Raw genomic sequence first — 25,073 nt, 5'->3', positions numbered from 1 at the left:
GTCCAGCCCGAACTGCCAAGCCATGTCTTCCCTGGACCGGAAACAAGCTTCCGAGGACCGGTTTCTGGCATTCCAGCCGTCTTCAGCCCGGCTTGCTTGAATCCAGTGGCAAAGTGAGCAAGGGACTCACGTCTGAGCATACCCTGCAACACTTATGGCGGCCAAAAGCGTTACAAAAGGGGGTTGGTGATTATTTTACATTGATGGCAGCAGCATTTTACAAGTACATAGAGTGGAAACACTGTGAAAACACGTAATGTTCACTTTCCCTAAAGAATATCCCTCTTTGCACACTAAAACTGGAATATAGCATTGGAGGTCTTCCATTAGGAGTTAGTAAGAGGACTTGAGCTCATGTGCCTGGTATGCTCTTGGAGTGGGGTTTTAGGATCTAAAGCATGTTTTCTGAATATTTTCAACATGTTCTTCAAGGAGATATTTGCGATTGATGCTAAACAAGAATGATGTAAAGGCAATCTTTCTTTCTTTCAATAACTTTATTTCGGTCTCAAGGACCATGAAAGTACAGTTCATAGCAATATATGAAAAAGATGGTATATATGTTACAGTCAAAGTGTGAAATCCCGCATTCTATAGAATGCCTAGGTAATGTATAGAATGCCTGAAAATGCCTGAAAATCGAACGTCAAAGTATGAAATGATTGATATTTTATACATTGCCTAGGAATTGTATACTTTGCCGGATTGTCTGCCGGCAAAGTATATAATACGCCTAATCCCGGCATTTCATTCCCGCCCGGCAATGTGTGAAATCCGGCATTCTATAGAATGGCTAGGTAATGTATAGATTGCCTGAAAATCGAACATCAAAGTATGAAATGATTGATATTTTATACATTGCCTAGGCATTGTATACTTTGCCGGATTGTCTGCCAGCAAAGTATATAATACACCTAATCCCAGAGACAGCACAAGTTATCAGCAAGTGAGGGGCAGAGACAGCACAGGTTATCAGCAAGTGAGGGGCAGAGACAGCACAAGTTGCTAGCAAGCGAGGGGCAGAGACAGCACAAGTAACCAGGCAAAGAGCAGGTGGCAGCCGTGCGGTGGTGTGGGGAGCGACCTGCCTGCAGCAGGGTCAGAGGTCGTGTATAGCATCCGGCTGAGGTTCCACAGACACTCTGCCATCATCCTTTCTCGTAGTTCTTGTATCACCATGTCGGAAGGGAGTGTAGTGTCAAGACAGGAATCACACCATGCTGACATGCAACAACGGTTCTGCGATTAATTATCTCAAGTAAGAACCAATGCTGCTAAAAACTGTTTTCCTAACCGAAACCAGTTACCAAAAGTTAGTGGACAATGTGAAAAAGGCTAAGACGACCATTAAGAAGGAACCACGGGACTATTGGCTGGTGAAACACTATAACGTAATGATGGTCGAGAATACGACTAAGTTGATCTATCCTGTTAAAGAAGGTACGAGTGCTATTCAGTTTTACGTCGCGGACTCCGAGTTATTTGACATACTCCATAAGGCCCATTTGGCTATTGGTCATGGAGGACGGGACAGGATGTTGAAAGAACTTTCATCCAAGTATAAGAACATTACCTGTCATGATGTTGAGCTGTACATTTACCTTTGTGAATCTTGCCAGAAGAAGCAAAAAGGTGTTAAAAAAGGTGTTGAGGTCAAGCCAATGTTTTTTTCTGAATTCAACTCCCTTTGTCAGGTCGATCTCATCGATTTTCAGTCCCATCCTGACAGAGAGTACAAGTTTATATTGGTGTACCAAGATCATCTCACTAAGGGGCTCATTAGGATGGCGGACGGACCTGCGTCCGCCCGCCACCCCTGAGGAGGAGGGGCTGTCCGCAGAGGCAGCGGCGGTCCCTCCAGTGCAATTAGGATGTGACCGCCAGCCTGGCGATCACATCCTCAATATTTAACATTGCGGCGGGTGCTGCTTGAAGCAGCACCCGCCGCAAGGTTAAATATACATGCTTAGCAATTGCATTCACAAAGCGGCAAGCACCGCGCGGTGCCTGCCGCTTCGTGCACGCAAATGCAGGGTGGTACCATAGGTACCCCCCATGTGCACCCCCCACACCCCACTCGCCCTGGGGGCCCGCAACGGGCCCCCAAAGAAATCACCATATGCCTTTCCACGGCGGAGAATCCGCCGCAGAAAGGCATCTGTTAACCCCCATCCTAATATGGCTGGCGGTGTCTGATAGATACCGCCAGCCATGTTAGAGCTTTTCCGCCGCGGTCAGAAGGCGACCGCGGCGGAAAAGCTGCGGACGGATTTTGAGACCCACCGCCATCCTAATTTGGCAGTGGGTCTTTTGTGCCTCCCCAGTGGTTTTCCCGCATCCTCCAGGCCGGCGATGGCTTCCGCCGGCCCGGAGGATGCAGGAAAACCGCGATCCTAATTGGCCCCTAAGTTTGTAGTTCTCAGGGCTCTGAAATCAAAGAGAGCGGAAGGAGTAGCCTACAAGCTCGCCGACATATTTACGTTTCTTGGTGCTCCAATGATTCTACAGTCCGATAACGGCAGGGAATTTGCAAACAATGTGGTAAGCAGCCTAAAGGAGTATTGGCCCACCTTGAAGATCGTCCATGAGAAGCCGCGCCACTCACAAAGTCAGGAGAGCGTTGAAAGAGCTAATCAGGACATTGAAAATATGCTGTGGGCTTGGATGCAAGATGAGAAAACTAGCTGCTGGAGTGAGGGATTGCGGTTCGTCCAACTTATGAAGAACAGAGCTTTTCATTCTGGGATTAAGAAGTCACCATACGAAGCTTTGTTCGGCTGCAAAGCTAGAGTATGTCTCTCGACGTCGTCCCTGCCTGACGACGTTTTACAAGACGTAGAGACTGAGGAAGAGCTCAGAAAAATAATAGAGACCGTACAAACAACACAACAGCAGGAAGACAGACGAGATGAATGAATGCAAGAGGCACAGCTCCCTGCAGAAGACATAGCTGAGAATGCAATCCATGATGAGGAAACCAAAACAGTGATAAAGCCATGGTTATCGAAGAGCCTTCCATTTCCGTGGTTACCAAAAATCATTCTTCTTCCGCTATCTGTTGCGTCTGCTTAAAAGAAACCAGCGGTGCTCATACATGTCGAAAGTGTGGCCGAAACGTTCATGCCATCTGTGGACATTCTCCTGAAGACGATGACGAAGACGAAGTAGAATGTTATGGGGCTAGCATTTTGTGCAATGTTTGCTTCAATATTGAGAAAGCTATCCAAAGTAAAATGGAATTGAAATTTAACCTTGAGATTCAGGCCCAAAAAATTAAAAGGGATTCTGACAAAAAAATTCCTCCTGTGCCTTTGGGTGCCACTGTGTAAGTTCCGATTCCCGAAGTCGACAAAGGGCGGGGTGACTCACGTAATCTCTTGGCAGTTGTTATGAACGTGACGGAAGATGGCTTTTACCGACTTGGAACTGCACAAGGAATCTTGAAGCAACTCTACGCCAGATCAAAATTCACCATATGTCCAAAGAACTTAATGAGAATTGAAGATGTTCCTGACCACGAGAAAACTCTCCGATCTGCAGCTACTTCTCAGTCCACAGGAATCGGCCAAGGATTCGTCAGGTGTATGTGCAAGACGAAATGCCAAAATATGAGGTGCCTTTGTGTGAAAAAGAAAATTAAGTGCAATTCAAAATGTCACTCTAGCCTTCCCTGCTGCAACAAGTAGGTCATGCCAGTTCTGCTTTGTGTTTCACCGGTAACAATATTCTGTTTGCATTCTTCTTTCAGTCGTGAAATGTATGTAGAAGATCAAAGTGCCAAAATAGAAGGTGTTTTTGTGCTGCAACAAGTAGGTCATGCCAGTTCTGCTTTGTGTTTTACCGGTAACAATATTCTGTTCGCATTCTTCTTTAAGTCGTGAAATGTATGTACAAGATCAAAGTGCCAAAATAGAAGGTGTTTTTGTGCTGCAACAAGTAGGTCATGCCAGTTCTGTTTTGTGTTTTACAGGTAACAATATTCTGTTTCCATTCTGTAGGTCATGCTAGTTCTGCTTTGTGTTTTACCGGTAACAATATTCTGTTTGCATTCTTCTTTAAGTCGTGAAATGTACGTACAAGATCAAAGTACCAAAATATAAGGTGTTTTTGTGTGAAGAATAAAAGTGAGTACAATTCCACCTGTCACTCCGGCCTTTCTTAGTGTAACAAGTACTTCAATCTCAGTTCTGCTTTCATTGTTTTCCGGTAAGAATATCCTGTGCTTTATTTCGTAGTTTTGTTCTTTCAGTTTCAAATGTGTATTAATTAATAAAGGCTTCTCATCTTGTGCCCTTTTAACACTTTGCGTAAATGGTACTGGTTATTCTGTTTAATGCCTAGGGATTGTATAGAATGCCTAGGAAAAGTATGCAACATTCTCACAAAAAACTTATATTTCCTAGTTTGCCTCTAAACCATCAGGCATTCTATACATTACCTAGGCATTGTATACAATACCAGGATTTCACACATTGCCGAATGACTAGGAATCTCATCTTGTGGCCTTTTACCAATTTTCGTAAATGGTACTGGTCATTCTGTATAATGCCTAGGATTTGTATAGAATGCCTAGGAAAAGTATGTAACATTTTCACAAAAAAATTATATTTCATAGTTTGACGAAAACTATCAGGCATTCTATACATTACCTAGGCATTCAATACCATACTGGGATTTCACACTTTGACTGTAACATATACATTTAGATCATGGATAATACACCTTCATAAAAATACAACATATGTCAGTGCATAAAAGAAAACTGTGCATTTGAACACAAATCAGCCTAATGTATAATACATGCTATATCATGGTTTAGTATTAAAATGCAAATGCAGAAGAAAAAGATCCATTACCAATTAAAACCGATAAAATTAGGCAGCTATCCCAAGTTAAAAAAGTAAAAATATGTATATACAAAGTATTAACAACAGGATTACTAGTTTAAAAAGGTCCGCTGGGCATGCCATATGGAATTTAAAAAGCGGGAAACAGCAAAGACAATGGCGGGGTGAGTGTCATATTTTAGGACTCTGTATGCCATAGCACATTGTGCAAAACCTAAATTCTTGCATAATTGAACAAGTCAGCACTGACGTATTGTTCTATATCCAGGGCAAAAGAAGAGCACATGTAAATGGGTCTCCTCCTTGTGACTGCAGGCAGGGCATGCATCTTACTCTAGTTTGGGCCATTTACTTGTGAAACTGCAGAGCGGCAAATAAAGTTTTCTAGTCAAGTTAGGTTGGATGTCATCTAAAAGCGGCTCCATCAAATAGCCATCTTTAATTTGGAGAAAGTCGGCCGTCAAACGTCCACAAGGCGAACTTTGAATGGCTGATAATCTGTTTCTTCTGTACGATCTTATCAGTTCCATCCATGAAGTTGATGGGCATGAATCTTCTGGTGATTTCCAAAGTTCTGCTTTACCCAAGTTACTACAGAGAACTCTAATGTGTTTGAGCCAGGGTAGCTTTGCAGAGCCAGGATTGCTCAGTATCTCTTTGAGCTCAGCTCGATATGTGGCCAGTTCTGGGATCTCCCCTATAGCCTTCTCCCATATGTTAGGGGTCTCGGGGCTATCTCTTCACAAATAGGCCTGATGCCCAGATCCAAGCATAGGGGGATAAGGGGGGTGTTGGGGGGAGACCTAACAGCTGTCTCAAGTTATTCTCAATTTTATTCAAGCTGGGAGCAGAGCAATGAACCCACAGTTCGGCCTCGTACATTGTGCCACTCCTGACCTGGGTTTTGTAGATTTCGACCACTGGCCCTGCAGGTTTAAATGTGGAGTTTCTGTAAAGTTTCATAAGCCCTCCCACTGTCTGCGCTAGCTTATGTAATGCTTTAGTTACCTGAGACCCCCCATTCCAGATGCTCTGTAGGAGTAACACCCAGGTAGTCAAAGACTGACACTCTTTCTAGTGGAGTACCTTGTAAATGTGGGTTTGCACGGGACTTATTAACTGGGTTAAAGACCATATATTTGGACTTTGATGTATTAATATCTTACAGAAAGGATTCCCATGGGCGACTTTGAGAGTAGGAGGGTATCATCAGCGAACATCATCGCCGGGACCCTGCCAGAAGCTAGCCTAGGTGCATCATTGTTCTTCACCTCCCTGAGCTCCTCAATGTGTCCGTTAATAAAAAGGCAGAACAAGGTAGGAGCAAGCACACAGGACTCCCTTTCCAACAGGGAAGTGAGGTGTCAATTTGCCATGTTTCCCAAACCTTACTTGGGCAAAATTGTCTTTATGAAGCCTTTCTAAGATACTAAGGAGGTAAGGTGGAATCCTCAGGTCTCCAAGGCAATCAAACAAGCAGTAGTATTTATTTGGAATCGACAAATGTCACAGTGAGTTATAGGGTTTTAACATGTTTTAAGGTATTTTCAAGGATTTGCTGATGGTGGGCAGAAAAGCCACGTCCTTCTGTTTGCAATGAAGATGCAGTCTTGCCTCTCTTTGAGGAGTTAAATAAATAATTGAAATGTCTCATTTTCTGACCCTTGCGTGAAGTGTCACAGGGTGTCTTTTGCATGGTGAATTTAGCAACAGAATGTAAGCTGAATAAGGGTTTCATTACACAATTGCAAGGGCATTAAAGAACGTTTAAAAAATGCCACTTTATGCAAAGGACATGGCAAAGAAGCAAATGTACATAGACCGGTATAGTGTGCCCTCTCCCCAATGCAGCCAGTATCCCTGACGCAATGGGACCTGGAGAATGTTGTCAGTCAGAAATCAGTCAATGCTTTACCACTGCAGGACTGGTCACAAAGCACTGATACATGGGACTGAATGCCACAAGCAGCTAGCAGTCCCATTTTCTCGCCTCTTCCATTGTGACTACTAGGCATTTGCAATATAGATGATGCAACTTGCAAAGTCAGATACAATGTCAAATTATCCCAATGCACAGTGGGGTAGATGTTATCACTTTCTACGGCACAGATTTATTACTTCAAGACCTTTGGTACAGCTTGGCCTCAGAAATACGTTTTAGAAGGAATCAGTCAAGTTTCAACAACGTGAAAAAATAATTTAGAAATGTTACCATGGACTTATAAACAGCATGACCAGATAGTGTATCACCTACCAGAGTGAAGGTGTTATCTTCAGAAAATGTATTGCTTGCTCTATTTCCAGCTTACAGTTTTGAAAATATGGGTCATTTCTCCCCCACTTGCAATAATGAGCAAAGAGTGAGGCCATAAGCAAAATGTTGGCGCTGTGGAGTCCTTCCAGGTGAAATGTCACGCAGGCAGCGCGCTGCGGGGGTTCAACGCATCACCACGCATCGGCTCTCGTGCTTCAAAGCCTGCCTGCTCGTTATACGCTTTTAGGACGCCCTAGAGTTCTCTTGTTGAGTTTACCATTTGCTGAATCCTTTGAAGCTGACAAAGACGTGCGGCCTACAGCAAAGCCTGTTGGATAGTCATTGGCGTGTTTAAAGGCCCAGCCAATGCTGTCCCGTCAAGTAGGGTAACACGATTGAACACGCAGCTCCTATTGAAAGGACAATGGATCTTTTTAACAACCTTTATGATTCCCACTATAAAAGGACGCAAAAGAAGGACAGACCCTGCTACACGTATATTTTTCTTTTCACAATAGGGCACGAGGGCGCGAGGTTTCCCTTTGAGTGCAACGTGCCCGCCTTCCCTCCCTCGGTGTTACATATATGTGCACTGAAAACAAAGGAACATTTTTGCCACAATAGCTCTGAATAGTAGCAGGCCTTCTCTCGTTTGGCGTATTTCTAGACTGCATTGTCATTGTACTGTACTATGAAAGAAGATAGAGCGCCTCGCCTACAGGAAACATTTTAACTGTGGGTTGTGTCAAGGTTTTCACGAGCAGTGTCGCTGTTGGGAGTGTGCAATGTATGTCAATGCCTAGTTAAAAGAAGGTCTATTCCACTCATTCTATGCTTAATGAAAAAACAGCATGACATTTTGTCAGGTTAATTCCCCGGGATACAAAAGGAAAATTCCAGAGATCAAAAACCATTTGATTAAAAATGTTTGAAGGGTGCCAGTAAGTATTAAGTGTAAACCGTAAAGGTCATAGCCTTGAAATAAGGGAAGTGTTAAGATATTTTCTAAAGGAGAAGGAATACGCGAGGTCTATCCCATAAAATAAAATAAGTAAAACCCGTAATTACCTCGAAGTTTATGACAAAATATGGAGAATACTAGTAAAATGAGAAAAATAGGAGGTCGTAATGAATCAGTTCAAGATAGACCACTTCTGATTATTCTCTTCTTGCTCTGCCTCAATTTCATTCTGTATCACCTAAATGTGGTTCCTATTGACGCTACTGGATCAGAACCGAGCCTCGTGGAGTAAACAGCATCTTTTTGCGTTCTATCTTTATCAGCCCTTTGTTACATGACATACTATGCGACCTGGATGGGAAGAGAGTAATCTTGGAAATCATGGTGGGGAGTCTGTCCTCATATAGGCATCAGGCTGAGGAAATATTACGGGGCAGATTTACTGGTCCCTTGCGACACATTTACACTCCTGTTGCGTCACTTCTGTGATGCAGCGGCGGCGTAAACCATGCACCATGTTGCACCTTATTTACAAAGTGACGCATCTAGGGAGATGCGTCACGTTGTCAAGCCCTTCACCACATTAAACCTGCGTCAGGTATAATGTATGCAGGGTGGGCGTTCCATCAGAAAACACCTCGGAAAAGTGACACAGTGAAATCTACAAGATGTCACAGAGTCACTTTTCCAACTCCGCTGCTTCAAAATCCTGCCCCTGCTTGAAGCAGGTGTAAGGCGTGACGCAGCATGTTAGGTATGGGCAGCCCTCGAGCATTGCTGGAGTTGCATCGCACTTGCGACACGGCTCCAGCAATGCACCGCTCTTACGCCATCAGATGCGTCACGCAACTGTTTATCCTTGCGCCACATTGTAAATGCGGCACATCTGTTGTGGCGCAAGGGTAAACTTGCGTGACGCATCTTACCTGATGCATCCTTGCTGATATGCAGGGATGCGCCAGTCCTTGTAAATCTACCCCTACATGTTTAGGGCTAGGCATGGTGAGATTTCCTCCATCTTTGCCAAGCTTGTCCCTTTCGCTCCCGTACTGCGCATGCCACTTATGCTAAGACTTGTAACATTGCCCTTTTACAAGTAGCAAGGATACAACGTGCCTTTGCACTGTGTTCATCTTTGAACTACTATGCAAGGTGGGCCTTCTATGTCATCTTCAAACTATTGAGGATTCCAAGATTTTCTCCCTACACCGTGAAAGAAAAAGAAACATTCTATGTTTGCTGTTTCACATGCTGCTTAAGTCTTCATTCTTTTAACACTTCATGAGTTGGACTGTTTTTTTCTCAAACACGCATGTGTTGAATATTCTATCCCTGGAAAGTGTTTTTTAAATTTTCATTGTGGTAGGTGAAAAACGTTAAGGATGGAGAGAGTGTGGCAGCATTACAGCTTTCCTGTGAATTTAATTCTGAGAAACAATATTGTATAGAATATTTACTGAAAGGCATGCTCATTTTACTCACTAAATAATTCAATGCTTATGTTATCTACAAACGCTAGAGAAATTATAGATTTTACCAAGTAAATTATTAATCTTGTTCTCTACATTTAGTCATGTAGTGTTGACTGGTTTCACCATCATTTAATTTGTTTCTCATTTTACCTTGCATTATTTCCATTGACATATCATGAGAACATGTATACATTCTAATATGACGCACAAGAACGTGTGCATTGACCCATTAATTACACCCAAGGGCATCATTTAATCAGTAAGCAGAGGAGCGAGTGTTCTTCAAATTTTGATTGTTAACTCTTTATTGTCTGTCCCACAATACTGACAGCCCTCATTTTCTTGTTGAACAGACTCTCTATGTAGTATTATATATATATATATATATATTCACTGAAAAAACCATAGGTTATACACCATATATAGTTAGGAATTAGCATTTACAAAACATTATTTTACTCACACAAAACCATTGAAATTCGCATATATAGTTAGTTGCACTAACTATATACCGCGCACCCGCAATCCACTGCTGATCATATCACATATTACATCATTCATGACATGGTCAGTGACATCACTGATGACATCACTGATGACATCTCAAATGACATCACTGATGACATCACTGATGACAACATCCAGTGACTGTATGTTTCTGTAAAGTTAAAATATGTCTTACATATTGAAGAATGAGTGGATTTATAAGTGTCTGGATGAAGGATTTAGTAGGTGCATGACTGACTGTATGAGTGAGTGATTAAATGTGTCTCACTGAGTGCATGGGTTAGTGAATAAACTGTCTTAATTTGTGCATCATTATATCTGTTGTTCTGTAAACTGCTGCATGTGTTGATCAATAGCTATATGAGTAACTATATGGGTTATTGATTGGTTGCCCATGTATTTGTATGGGAGACTGAGTGTGTGTGTGGGTGGCTGGGAGGTGTATGACTCTGTGCATAGATGTGTGAGCAGTTGATTCACTAGATGTATGGGTTCAAAAGTGCATGTGGAAACAGCTGTATGGGCGGTTGACTGTGTGCATGAGTGTATTGGTGAGTGAATGGATATCTCAGTGCTACATGTCAAAGTACGTACATATGTAAAACACAGTACATTTGAGAGTTGACATATATATATAACTGTGCATAAGAGCCAGTGAATGTGTGAGTGGCTGTATGGATCATTGTGAACTTGTATCCGGGATTGTATAAGAGAGTAAATATGTGTTAGTATATGTTTGAATAAGTAAGGTGTGTATAACTGTATAGTTGAGAAAATGGAGGTGTGATTGATTCTTTGCATGACTGACTAGGTGTGTGTGTAACTTCATGGATGAGTGACAGTCTGTGAGTGTCTGTTTACACTGAGTGTATCTAAGGTTATATTAGAGTCTGAAGAGGTTCATCGTATTATCACATGAATGATGTCATCAGTGATGTGATCAGTAATGTCAAATGAGATGTCATCAGTGATGTCATCAGTGATGTCATTTGAGATGTCATCAGTGATGTCATCAGTGATGTCATTTGAGATGTCATCAGTGATGTCATCAGTGATGTCACTGACCATGTCATGAATGATGTAATATGTGACATGATCAGCAGTGGATTGCGGGTGCGCGATATATAGTTAGTGCAACTAACTATATATGCGAATTTCAATGGTTTTGTGTGAGTAAAATAAGGTTTTGTAAATGCTAATTCCTAACTATATATGGTGTATAACCTATGGTTTTTTCAGTAAATTTTCAAGGTTTTGTAAATGCTAATTCCTAACTATATATGGTCTATAACCTATGGTTTTTTCAGTGAATTTCAATGGTTTTTTAATAGCAAATATCAAAAGCTTTAAAATGTATTCTTCTTTAAATCGAAAAATATATTTTATATGTTTTTAATACAATTTTTTAATGTATATATTTTTTTTTGTTTCGCTACCGGTCCGCGCACCGGGTAGCTTCCCGTTAGCTCAATTTGGTGCCGCGACCCGGTCCGCGAACCGGTAAACGTTCCGTTTGCGCAACTGCCGCATTAGAAAACAACATCGTGACGTGTCGCGTAAGCGCGACGTATCGCGTTGTCGCGTAATGCGTCTTATGACGCGGCGCATTAGCGCACCCGGAAGTGCTCCGGAGCGCGAACCGAGGCGCGAAGCGCAGCACCCCAGAAGCGATCCGGGGCGTGGCGCGGAGCGCGTAACGTAAGCGTAACAGGTCATGTGACTTGTTAATAAAACTTTTAATTGGTTCATTTCACTTTTGGTTTCCTAATGATGTAAGGCTAGGTCATGTGACCTAAAAATAACACTTTTCATTGGTTTAGAACATTTTTTTTTCCCAAATGATGAAAGCCCCCACCTTTTTTCTCACTCTGACTTTCAACTTTGTGAGAGGAAGACCTATTTTGATTAATAAGAAATGGCTTCATTAGTAGCTGCAGCTGGTGCACCCCCACCACCACCACCACCTCCTAGGAAGGAAGGACCACCTCCTCAGGTCATCCTTAATCAAGAGGAGGAAGAAGAGGAAGAAGAGGAAGAGGAGCAAGGGAGGAGACAGTTTTTGCCTGAAGGGCCAAGGAGGTCCCATGTGAAGGATAGTTATATCTGGCAATTCTATACATTTCCCCGGGGCCAAAAAAAAGTAAATGCCCGCTACGTCACATGTCTGATCTGTGACAAAGCTCTGTCCAGAGGGACTGATAAAAAGTACAGCTTCGGGAATTACACCATGCATCGGCACATGGAAAGGTGGCACCCTATAAATTATAGTGCTGCGCAGGTACATGACCTGCAGGAAACCCCCCCTCCTGTGGCCAGTACATCAACCGAACAGGCAGTGACGGGACCAGAGGCGAGGGAGACGGTCCCAAACATTCAGATGAACTTCGGGGTCGTGAATCAAGTCTGCATTTTTTTGCGACAAATTAATTTGCTATAGGGAGAGTAGCATACATTTAATCAACAGAGCTATTGAAAATCATAAATGTCCAAAACGCCCCAGAAAGTAAATTATCTTTTTTTTTTTGCTCCTGTTGAGCCCTTTATAATGAATGATTTTCGTTTCCCCCCCAAAAAAAATAAAAATATATAAAACCGTTCAAAAAATACAAAAAAAGTAAAAAAATGTTCAGAAAAATAAAAAAATATATAAAACAACAAAAACAATTAAAAAAAAGTTCTTTTCAGAACTACCTCCCATTTATAAAAAATTGCTAGAATGTTTAGCACTCTGGCAACCTCTATTTCTTTTGATTCGCTTCCCGGTTCGCGCGCCGGTACGCGAACCGGAAGCGAAACGGAATTAAAAAAAAAAAAAAAAAGGAAGAGTGAGTATAAGGGAAGGAAACAGAGAGTAATGTTAAAAGAAAGACAGCTAGAGGGAGTAACACAGAGATACTGTTTATTAGATCTATTTACCAAAGAAAAGATGTAAGAGGGTATAATTGAGAAAAACAAAATAGATAAGGAAGTGAAAGAAAAAAAGGAGAGTAGAAGAATAATAAACAAGAGTTTCTTAGAGAATGTGAGTGAATGTTCAAATTAAGAAGAAAAACAGTAAAGGATGTGGAATGAGAGGTAGGGATAGAACCGGACTAAAAGAACAACCCTGAGGGAAAGTGTTAAGAAAACAGTAAGCGAAAGTAAATAGGAATAAAACAAGATGTATGACAGTGAGTAAGGTTAAAACATGTGGAATAACAGAGAGAAAAAACAGAAAGCAGAAAAGAAGAAGTGACAGAAAAGGAATAATTGAAAAAGCAAAGAAATGTAAATAACATGGTGTGCTTGAACTACAGGGAGAAAGCATAATGAACAAGTAGTGAAAGAGTGATGAGTCAGAGACAGTGAGAGTAATAGAGACGGAGTGAGTGAACAGGAGTGAGGAACTATGAGAACAGAGGGACTGAGAAAAGGAGTGGAAGGAGTAGAGTAAGTAAGTAATAGAAAAAGGAATGAGGGAAGTAGCAAAGGCAGGAAACTGAGGGTTAAAGAAATGAAGCAGTGGAACTAATAGAAGTTAAATGTGATAGAAATGTAACGAAAAGAGTACAAAACACTTACCTTATAATTGTCGTTAACTTAGTCACTTATTATTTTTATACTTTCAATCTGTGAAAGAAAGAACAAAAATTTGAAAAATATTAAAACATGTATTTAAAAATTAGAAAAAACAAGGGAAAAGATTGAAAATCATCCAATTTTACAAAGAAATAAAGTTAGAGATAAACATGCAGAAAAAAAGAGAAAGAAACGGTGATAGACAGTCAGACACAAAAAGAAATTGTAATTGAGTAAATTACTAAGAGAAAAAAAAGGAAGATACTTTCAGTGACAGAAAAGAAGGTAGAAGAGAAAACTAAATTGAAGTTGTGTAAGCTACTAAAAGAAAGTGAGTAAGGTAAACTATATAAGGAAAGGGTGAATAAGGAAAAGAGAGTGAGGGAGAGAGGAGACAGAGGAAGTGAAGGAAAGAGTGTCAGATACAGACTGAGTGAGGCAACAAAGAAAGATAAATGAGTGAGGGTGAGTTATACTAACTGATTGCACCAAAAAAGGAGAACCCAAAAATATTTAATTTAGAAAAAGGGAGGAAAGATGGAAAAGACAAGCGAAGCAGAAGGTCTAAAAGCTGGAAAATGGTGCAAGGGAGAAAAGAAAAAAGCAGAGTTGGAATAGGGAAACAAAGGTTGAAAGATAAGTGGAGTTAGAGAACAAGGGTGAAAGAGAATAAAACAAAAGGCAATGTGAGTATGTAAAGAGGATTGATAGAAGGTAGTAAAAGACGAGTGAGCATGAGACAAGACGAGTACAAATTAAAATTCACTATACAAAGTACAGAATTAATTATACATGTTAAATGGTTTATTTTTGCTGTTCTCAGAATATATCAAATTTCACTAAAAACAGTGAGTTGAAGGTATTCATCATATAACAGCGGGGAAAAAAACACAATCAAAATGATTGTGTTTAAAAAACCCATATAACATAACCAATCAGAAATCAGAACTCCTCAAAAGTAACTTACTTTCCATGACGTCGAAGGATGTCGTATGAACAGCTTTACTCTGTTGTGCTGTTATTATTTTCTGCCCGCCACTTTCTGAAAGAAAAGCTCCATCGTTTTGACAAATATGTTACATACAATAAATGACTTCTCGCTCTCTACCGCACTTCTCCTCAAGGCCAAATAGTGTAAGAGCCATTTATAACTCTTGGAATTCTTCTAAGCGAATCCCGTCATTTTCTTTTTCCACAAGTTTCAGAAAGAAAACGTTCAAGATCACTTTCACAATCCTGTACTAGTAATATCTCACCCTTCTTGCTCACTCATGTTCCACATTTCCTATGACACTGATACTGCTTACTATGAGGCACACTTACACTACCTCTATGACTACTACAATCATTTAATTCTCTTGATCACTGTTAATCACAAAGCAATTTAAAACAGTACATAAAATTATATCAACTCCTAGAATCATTATAGGCCAGTTACCTACCCTAAATTCTCTCTTCTGAAAACACAAAGTAAGAATATTTTAAGTCAAAAGGCAACATTGTTTCATAGTCAAATGGGAATCATTTCCGAAACACCAGCTTTTTTTACATTTTAAATAAGCTGTGTAATAAGCGGATGTTGTCAAAGGACCATCATGTCATATAATAGCTGCAGTTACAAATGTTCTTCCTAAAATCAACGACTGTGTAGCCACAACATTTGTAATTAAAGTTGAAAACTTACTTTCATCAGGTTTATATAGTTGGAATTTTAAAATGACATTATAACCAAAAGTTTGTACAAATAATGTGGACAGCATTGCAGACTTACATTACCTCTACTCCATGTTTTGATTGGCTGCTTGAATTAGCTTATTAAAAGAAATAGTTTTTCAGAACTCATTCAAAGTGCAGTTATTTTTCCATGACGTCAAGTGTTATGGTAAGAACACCGTTTGCTTTGGGAAATACTCTGTTGTCCTTTAACTAATCCGTGCCCACCACTTTCTGTAAGAAAATCTTCTTTTTTTTCAGGAACTACTTAAAACTCAATAACTTTTCACTCTGTACTACACTTATCCTCAAGGCCAAATAGTGTAGGAGCCATTAGAACCTCTTGAAATTCCTCAGAGCAAATCCCGAGATTCTTTCCCTAAAATTTTGGTTGTAAAAACACCAGGTAAGAATTTTTAAGGTCAAAAGGCAATTTTTTTTTTAAAGTTAAAACAGAATCATTGCAGAATGACCAGCCGTTTCTAGACTTTAAATAAGCTGTGTAATGTCCTGATGTTGTTGAAGGACCGTCATGATATATAATTGCTGCAGTTACAAAAGTCCTTCCTGATATTGACAACTGCGAAGCCACAAAATTTGTAATTAAAGTTGTCAATTTCGTTCCATCAGGTCTACATTGTTGGAACATTAAAATGACATACTGGCCATAACTTCGTATAAATAATGTGGACAGCATTGCAGACTTACATTGGCTACACTCCATGTTTTGATCGGCTGCTTTTACAAGCTTATTAAAGGACACTGATTTACTGTCTGGCAAAGTTAAATATATAAATCTTTCTGAGTCTACACTAGTAGTACTTGATACCCTACAGTTCTCGCAGTCATGCTGCCATTGATAAGAAAGGCCAAACAGATGATCTACATCTACACCTTCATCTTGCAATACATCAAGCATATACATTAAAAACTCCTGACAATCTTGCTGAATATTTTGAGAGAATTGCGTTTGACCTGAACATTTGTCTAACAGATTTCGAATTTCAGAGACACTTTCTATTTTTGTTCTATCAGTGCTACATTTCTCTAACACAGAATTCAATAAACAGCAAAAACTTTGATCCAAATTGATCACAATCTGTTCTTTTAAAGTTTCTAGAGAAAAGACAACATTAACCACTACATTAGCATAGCAGTTGACACCAGAACTATTTTCAAATTGAAAACCAACAACATCTTCAACAGAATCCATTTTCTTTCTGCTTATAATTTCGGGTTCATCGACTTTTCGTCTTTTTGCTACAACCTCCCTACTATTGGTCACATTTCTTCGTTTCCGGCCTACCAAACGTTTCTCAAACAAAGGATATTGAGGCAAATGTGGCGCATACTCTCTTCTTAACCTATTGTATTCCTTAACACAATCTAGATCCGCACAAATGTTTGTGACATCACACTCAATCAAGTACAATCCCGATAAAGTTCTGACTCGTGACAATGCCACATATGCCATACCCTCCTTGAACACAGAACTGCCAATTTTCACCAATGCACTGTCTACACTTAAACCTTGCGATTTATGGATTGTCACCGCATACGCCTAGCAAACAGGAAACTGCTTACGGCGAACATATAAGTCTTTTACAAGCAAAAACCTAGCAGAGCAACGACCAATTAGCTGTACTTCCTCAATGCCATCAAATTTAATTTTTAAAAATTCAATTCCATCTCTATTTTTGTATTTCTCAAAATCAACAACATTACCCATTGATCCATTTACCAGACGTCTTTCAACATGTAAATTCCTTCTCAAAATGATACGGCAATTTAAGCACACATTCAGAGTCTTTTCAAAACCAGCAGTTTTAGATATAGTCTTCTCTAATGAATCCAATTTAGATTTCAAATTCTCAGACAAAATAATTGTTGCTCCCATATGCTCTATTCTGTCAATAGCTTCCAGTTTCACAATCTCTTGGTTTTCTAAATTCAACATTTTGTTGTTGAAGATGGCACATTCTGCAAGAGTTGGCATCAAACATATTCCAGATTTCTTCTCAGTAATTTTCCGAAAAATATTCTCTGGCAGAACGTCTTATTCTGGATACAAATTTGACAGTAATCGTGCATGTAAAGCTTCTTTCCCATGCTCTGTCACTTTTCCGATTCTAACATCTTGTAGAATATTCTTATAATCTTCATCCTTCGCTTGACGCATATTTTCACGCAGTTCAGCATAATTGAAGTTTAACCATATAATAACGTTGCCAATGCTCCCTAGGCACTTCCTGGTATCTTCATGTGTAAGTAGTTTAAACACTGGTTGTCCTTTCACTAGTGTCAGCTGTAGAAGATCACCGAAAACAATGATGTGTTTGCCACCAAATAACACATCATACTCTGTTTTAAGAACTTCTTGCATTCTCAAATGCACAAAGGTAAGCATGACATTGGAAACCATGCTTACTTCGTCAATGATAAGAAGTTTCATTTTCCTCAAGACTCTTGAAACTTCACAACAAGCATCTCCAGATAACTTGTGGTATGGTAATTTGTTATCATGCTCCACTGGCAGCATCAGTAGACGATGCAAAGTAATACCTTTAATGCTATGTGCTGCCAGTCCAGTTGGAGCGGTGACAACACAAGACAGCGATGACTCAGTCCTTTTCTGCAAATAACATGAAATTGCTTTAATGAGGAAACTTTTTCCAGTTCCTGCTTCTCCACTCACGTACAGTCGGACAGGCTTCAACGACGTACATGAGCACTCTTTCTTCTCATGACTTAATCCATGATCAATTTGGTTGGTAACTTCGTCATATATTTTCCTCTGCTCAACGTTGAGTTGTCCTTCCAAATCTTCTAAGTTAACCGCATCCTCCTGAGCATGTGCCATGTCTCTTTCCACTTCAATCATGGCAGTGGCAGCTCATTTTCGATAACTGGTCCTCCTAGTGGATCCTGACTCAATGAAACATAACTCTGACTGTCCTGAGAACTGTCTCTAGCAATCTCGGCTGCAATTGTTGCTTCCTGCTCGATTTCCGCATTCAACATTTCTAGATATTTTGGAAAAACAGGACATTCTATGGTCTCCTTGGCTGCATTGAAAGAGTCTTTGTAACAGAGGAAATCTCCAAGCAGTTCCTCTTCTGCAAGCCAAGGCTTGAAAAGTTGCAAAAGAACTAAATAGAAAAACTCTTTTCTTTCAGGAGATTCGCCACTCAATTTTCTATGATTTACCAATTGGCATTTTCTTTGCTTGACCAGACATCCCTCACTTCCAATTACAGCATACACTCCTTTATCAATATCTTCTTTGATGTTCCTCTTGAATATGTAATTTTGTAGAACCTCATACAGACAAACATTCTCGAGGTGACTGCTTCTATTTGGATAATATGTATCCAACATGTTGGTCTTCAAAATATCTGTACTGTTTGGCTCCTTTTCCGCCAAATACTCAATTTCCCGTACAGGTTTCAGAACTCGATTACGCGTTGCAGCAAGACCAAGACTCGCCCAAATGATACTCCTAGATTTGGCATAGAGACTTGCTGAAGATAACCGGTCAGAACATTTGTAAGCTCCGATTTCTCGATGCGACAACATCTTCAGACTGAAACTGTACAACTTCTTACTGAGGCTCTTTTCATGGGAAATGTCCTCCCACATATCCTTCAATTCTGTCTTTTCTTTTTTTGTGATGTAAGATGTCACATACCGAGCCACAGCCATACAGTTATCAGCCACAAACTGTATATCCATGTTAGCATTCCACATGGACAAAATCACTGGGTTGTAGTCGTTGATGTACTTGGACTCTTCGTTTCTTTTCAAATTGTATGTATTTTTAGGTGATTTCCTCGTCACATTATGAAGCAGCGCAGACATCAAACTGTTCACTCTTCCTTTAGAAATCACCGGTCGTGGAAAGCCGAAACGACATTTTGGGTAGAACTTGTCCTTGTTTCTGAATTTACGACGACAGTACTTTCCACAACGATGGCTTTGAAAGCGTAAAACTTGTTCTCTTAGGCTTTTGTCTTCCTTTGTCTTTGGAACAGCACATGTCATCCGGATCTGTTCCAAATTTGGGTGCATCTTTGATCCATAGCAGCATATGTATATGAGGAGCACCTCTTGCTTGATACTCCTTTCTCCAGAAGAAATCCAACACCTCTCCAAGAGGTGGATTTTTCTTGTTCATGATGAAAGACATGATAGCTTCAAATCTATGATTGAAGTACCTGCATACATTCACTGGATCCAAAGAGCACAGTTCTCCGGGTGTCTTGAATTCGATATTTTCAATGTTTCCATTTGCCTCTCGTAGAAATTCAAGTAAGTCTTCCCAGCCATACTCAGCACAGCTGAGAGTGAGGAACCATGTGGGAGTTCCTAAGTTCCTCAGCATACATTTTAAATCACCATGACGACGGTACCAGTACTCATTAGTACCACACTGACATGCCATGAGATTAATCAGGTGAGAATCCAAAATACTGTCTTGCACATTGACTTTATCCATAAAGTCCCTTGCCGAGATATTTTGCATCTGTACACCACTATTCAAGATGTGGTTCACTGCATATGACAGTCCAGACAGATCACTTTCAAACAGTAGATGAAACAAATAGGGAATGCATTGACGAAACCTAGGATCTTCTGCATACAATCGTAAAGTCCGGTATTCAGAAGCAGGAATTTGATCAGGTCGCTCATCATATCTTCCTCCTTGACCTGTTGGAAATAGCTGTGGGAAACACCGAGCTTCCAAACTTTCCGCCCAAACACCAATGGGACTCCCTTTGGCTTGTTTCATTTGAAACAACTCAATAGCATTCCCCATGACCTCCTTGGAATGCAAAGGATGAACACTATAATGTTCATATATTTCTTCATTTTTAGAGGCTTCTACTTTCTCAATTTGTCCAGCACACAAATCGCTGTCCTCTTCTTCACTTACTTCCTCTTCTGCAACACATACATTCTTGTAGTACTCATTGTTTTTCATCAAATACAATGTTGCCTTTTTGACTTTCCTAACATCCACTAAATCTTGCCAGATTTTCTTACTCTTTGTCGGAACCCCATTAACTAAGATAACCAGAGGTTCCTCTTCCACTTTCTCTACTCCAATTGTATTAATGTTTTTCTTCAAATCTAGAGGCAAATAAACAACTCTTCCCTTTAATCCTCTCTGTAAATCTGATGGAGGCAATTTCCCTGTCTTTGGCTCCATTCGTACAATAGCCTGAAAGGGATGGATCAAAATAGATTCATAAGTATTTAAATCCTTAAATTCAGAAGGAATGTCAACCAATTCCAGATTATTATGAACCGCTCTAGCAGGCATCCGGTTTTGATTTAATTTGTTACAACAATAAGTACACACACGTTGATCCAATCCCAAATCAAAACAATTTTCTACCATCAAGTATGTTGCGAAATCCTTCCATTCACTATTATTTTCCCTTTCACTTTTTGCATATAAATCCACTAACTTAGTCTGATTCTTATAATAAGTGCGTCGACAACACACACAAGTGAAATTAGGCCTCTCACTTGATTTCACCTGAAACGTGGCAATTTCCTTCTGAAAATTATCTGTACTGGAAACCTGTACACTCTCTTCCACATTACCTTCTTCTTCTGGGTAAATTTCAACATTCTCCTCTTTACTTGCAAAGTAACAAAACTCAATTTCTTCACAAATATTCTTCACATCTACTTCAGCACCATGCAAAAGAGCACTGCTTAATTGTTTAAGCTTAATTGCTGGACTCTTTGCAAAATACAACATTCTCACTAATTTCCTCACTTTATTATGATGGACTGCTAGCATCCTGAAATGATGAAAAACACTCTGGCATACTCTCCTGGAAAGACAAGCCAGTGAATGACCATGTAAACCTGTCACTTCTCTCACTCTGCATGAATCTAATTCCTGCAACAACTTCATTTTCTGTTTTAAACTTTTCTTATTAAATGTCCGTACAAAATCACAAAGCAAATTGATGGAATCCTGTCGCACACTGCAAATACTACTACACTTCCAGGTGTACACTGGACCCTTAGGATGTCTCCCTAAAACTTCATCACCTAACACCTCTTCTGCCTCTGTTGACACAAGTTTTTCTTTTTCAACTGGACAACCGTCTTTCACCTCATATGCTCGACCACTGGTGTCAACTGCATGCACCAAATCATTGTCCTGGAAGTAACTCTCCTCATTGAAAAATGCCTCACAACTTGAACTATGCATCCATTCTCCTGAAAATACTTCACAAAAATTTGTACGATTAACTATTCTCTTCCATCTACTATTTGTTTGGAATTCATAAATTGCCTTGTTTAGTTTCCTAATTCTATTGATTACCAAAATAAATAACTTTCGCTTCATTTCCAAAGCCTGATCAATAATTTTCTCAACATTTTTCTTTTTCTTATAAAAAGCCAGTTTCTGTTGACCTTTCTTTACATTTTTCATCAAATTTACAATTATCCTGTTGCGGAACATTCGTGTACGAATGTCCCTAAATTGATTGTGCCTTCTACCGGCACTCACAGAGTTTTCTCCTGCTCTACCACTAACTTTATTAAGGGGCCTTTCCTTCCTGTTTAAATTGACTCTCTTCTTCTGGACTAAAACATGTTCTGTAGTGATACTTTTTTTCTGGAAATGTTTCTTAGGAAAGATTTTGTTGTCTTACCCGGAGCTTTTTTGGTGACTTGACAAGTTTTTATTGTAGAGGACAGCTGCAAGCATGTAGTAAGCTGCTGTGTTTGACGTTTTGTAGCCTTTCTCCTCCTTTGCCTCGAAGGCATGTTTTAATTTTGAAATGATCTGCAGTTGAATCTGTGGTAAAATATAATAAAAAATGTTATTAACCACTATTACCAAACAGTAAATTAATAACAGTCGTCAAAAAATTAACACACGAGTTGTCAATTCTACATACAATAATTTTTAGTGCATTGACAAATTTAAAACTCACAAATAGTAGCAAAGAAATGGAATGCTTCTACATTTGACCTGTGCTCTTTTATATGTAAATCTGAACTAATTTTATTAGCATATTTCACTATTTTATTAAAGACACTTCACACAAGCTGTTTTTGAAGTTGTAATTAATTTTAAATAAAACGGTTAACATGGTTACTTTTCATTTCCAGTAACTTAAATTTATTTTTAAAAGTCTTTATAGTTTAATAGGCTCAAGCAGATCAGCTGCCCACCCTATGTCATACAAATCTGACAAATCAGCATCCTCATCATATTCTTCATCATCCACAGGATATAAATCATCCAAGGGATCTACTTCCACTGACGTTTCAATGACAAGTTCAATGATAACATCGAGATCAACAGATTGCTCATTATCACTCATGGTTGATGTTGTCGTTATCTTTAAAGAAAGAGAACAACAATGAGATGTTGCAGAGTAAGAGACAAATCTCAGAGACTATAATAGTAAAATTGTTTAACAAGAGTAACATTTTGCAGATATTATTTAGCCATGTCCAGCGATGCTGAGGAGGTGAGGCCTATGTCCAAGTTTTCAGTGAACAGGACTCATCTCTTCTTAACCTTGGATAAGCCTCACAGACTCTGTGTCCCCTGCTCATACTTAAATGTAAAGGGGCAGATTTATGTTAACTGGCGCATCCCCAGGGATGCACCAGTTAACGTGCGCCGCTGCTCTGCCACCCATGGTGTGCCGCATTTACAATGCGGAGCACCATGGGGCAAACACAGCACAGATGCGTCCCGCATCTGTGCCGCAAAAGCAGCGCATTGCAGGAATCACGTCGCAAGCGCGACATGACTACTGCAATGCACAGGGGCAAGGCACACATTGCATGGTGCATCACTCCTTATGCCTGTTTCAAACAGGCGTAAGGATTTGATTCAGCAATGCCATAAAGCTGACTCAGTGAAATCTTGTAAATTTCACTGTGTTCGTTTTACAGGGCTTTCATGCAAGTGAACGCCCACCCTGCAACAAAACGCCCACATGAAACCTGACGCAGGTTTCATGTGGCGCAGGACTTTACAGCGTGACACATCTGCCTAGATGCATCAAGTTGTAAATATGTCGCAACATAGCGCATCTTTTGCGCCGTTGCTGCGTCACAAAAGTGACGCAACGGCGGCGCAAAAGAGGCGCACGGCCATCATAAATCTGCCCCTAACATTTTAAATGATTGGTTCAGGATGCCGATAAGGTGTGGCCTATCCAGAGGTTTGTTTGAGGTGAGGCCTACTCAGGGTTGCAGATGAAATTTAGGCTTGTTGAAGAGTACAGAGGAGATAATACATGTGCAGGCCTACCAATGAAGTGAGTCATGTCCACTGCACTCTTGAACAAAGGCCAGACCTCCTCTGTCTCCCTGGACAGGCCTAAACCTCATCTGCACAATGTGATTCGTAATGTTAGGAAACACAGGTGATGTAATTGAAAAACGTGCACATTTTTTTGCTCATTTCACAATCACATCACCTGTGTTTCCTTTGCTTAGGTATCTCATTGTGCAGATGTAGTCTAGCATATCAAAGAGTACGCAGAAGGTGAGCACTGTATGCAACAACTTTGACACTTACAGAAGCCTCAGCTTCTCCATGCCCCCTACACAGTCCTAAATGTATACATTTTAAACTGACGGTATCTTGTTGCAGATGAAGTGAGGCCTATCTTGCAACATGGTGCATCTTTTGCACCGCTGCTGCGTCACAAAAGTGACGCAACGGCGGCGCAAAAGAGGCGCACGGCCATCATAAATCTGCCCCTAACATTTTAAATGATTGATTCAGGATGCCGATAAGGTGTGGCCTATCCAGAGGTTTGTTTGAGGTGAGGCCTACTCAGGGTTGCAGATAAAATTTAGGCTTGTTGAAGAGTACAGAGGAGATAATACATGTGCAGGCCTACCAACGAAGTGAGTCATGTCCACTGCACTCTTGAACAAAGGCCAGACCTCTTCTGTCTCCCTGGACAGGCCTAAACCTCACCTGCACAATGTGATTCGTAATGTTAGGAAACACAGGTGATATAATTGAAAAACGTGCAAATATTTTTGCTCATTTCACAATCACATCACCTGTATTTCCTCAGCTTAGGTATCTCATTGTGCAGATGTAGTCTAGCATATCCAAGAGTACGCAGAAGATGAGGACTGTATGCAACAGAGCAATGTACATTACTCACCTCCCTTGACACTTAAATTTACCAAGCACTCATGAGGGCTTATTTACAAGGACCTTGCACCACCTTTAAAGTCACTTTTAACATGGGGAAAATGACGTGAATGTAGCTCATAAGCTTTGTAAATTTGCCCCCATGTTGACTATGAAACTCTTGCAGAACATATTGTGAAACCTAAATGACTTCAAGAAACGAGTTTTTAAACTGACAAACAAGCAAATTATTTTCCCATATTCATGGTGGGAAGTGAAATATTCATTTAAAGAAGCAGACACCTTTTTGTCCTTCTCATAAATGTAAAAAGGATTTCTTTTTTTTTTAAAAACGATTTTGTGATCATAATTTGAAAACACACCACAGCTCCTATGTACAAACACACCCTGTCAGTACTTAAATTTGCCAAGCACACATGGGGGCGTATTTACAAGGATCTTGCACCACGGGGAAATGACTTAAATTTGCAAAGCACTCATGAGGGCGTATTTACAAGGACCTTGCACCACCTTTAAAGTCACTTTTAACGTGGGGAAAATGACGCGAATGTGGCTCATAAGCTTTGTAAATTTGCCCCCATGTTGACTATGAAAC

The 25,073-nt window shown here is 40.1% G+C and overlaps 1 pseudogene; it reads left to right on the top strand.

The window, feature by feature from the left end:
- Window positions 1-1,268: 1,268 nt before the first annotated feature.
- On the top strand, window positions 1,269-2,916 carry LOC144762499 (KRAB-A domain-containing protein 2 pseudogene; annotated as a pseudogene).
- Window positions 2,917-25,073: the final 22,157 nt, after the last annotated feature.

Source organism: Lissotriton helveticus, chromosome 6, assembly GCF_964261635.1.
Source record: "Lissotriton helveticus chromosome 6, aLisHel1.1, whole genome shotgun sequence".
Classification (NCBI taxonomy): Eukaryota; Metazoa; Chordata; class Amphibia; order Caudata; family Salamandridae; genus Lissotriton; species Lissotriton helveticus.
Note: the sequence above shows the minus strand (reverse complement) of the source record. Positions and strands in the feature narration are given on the sequence as shown.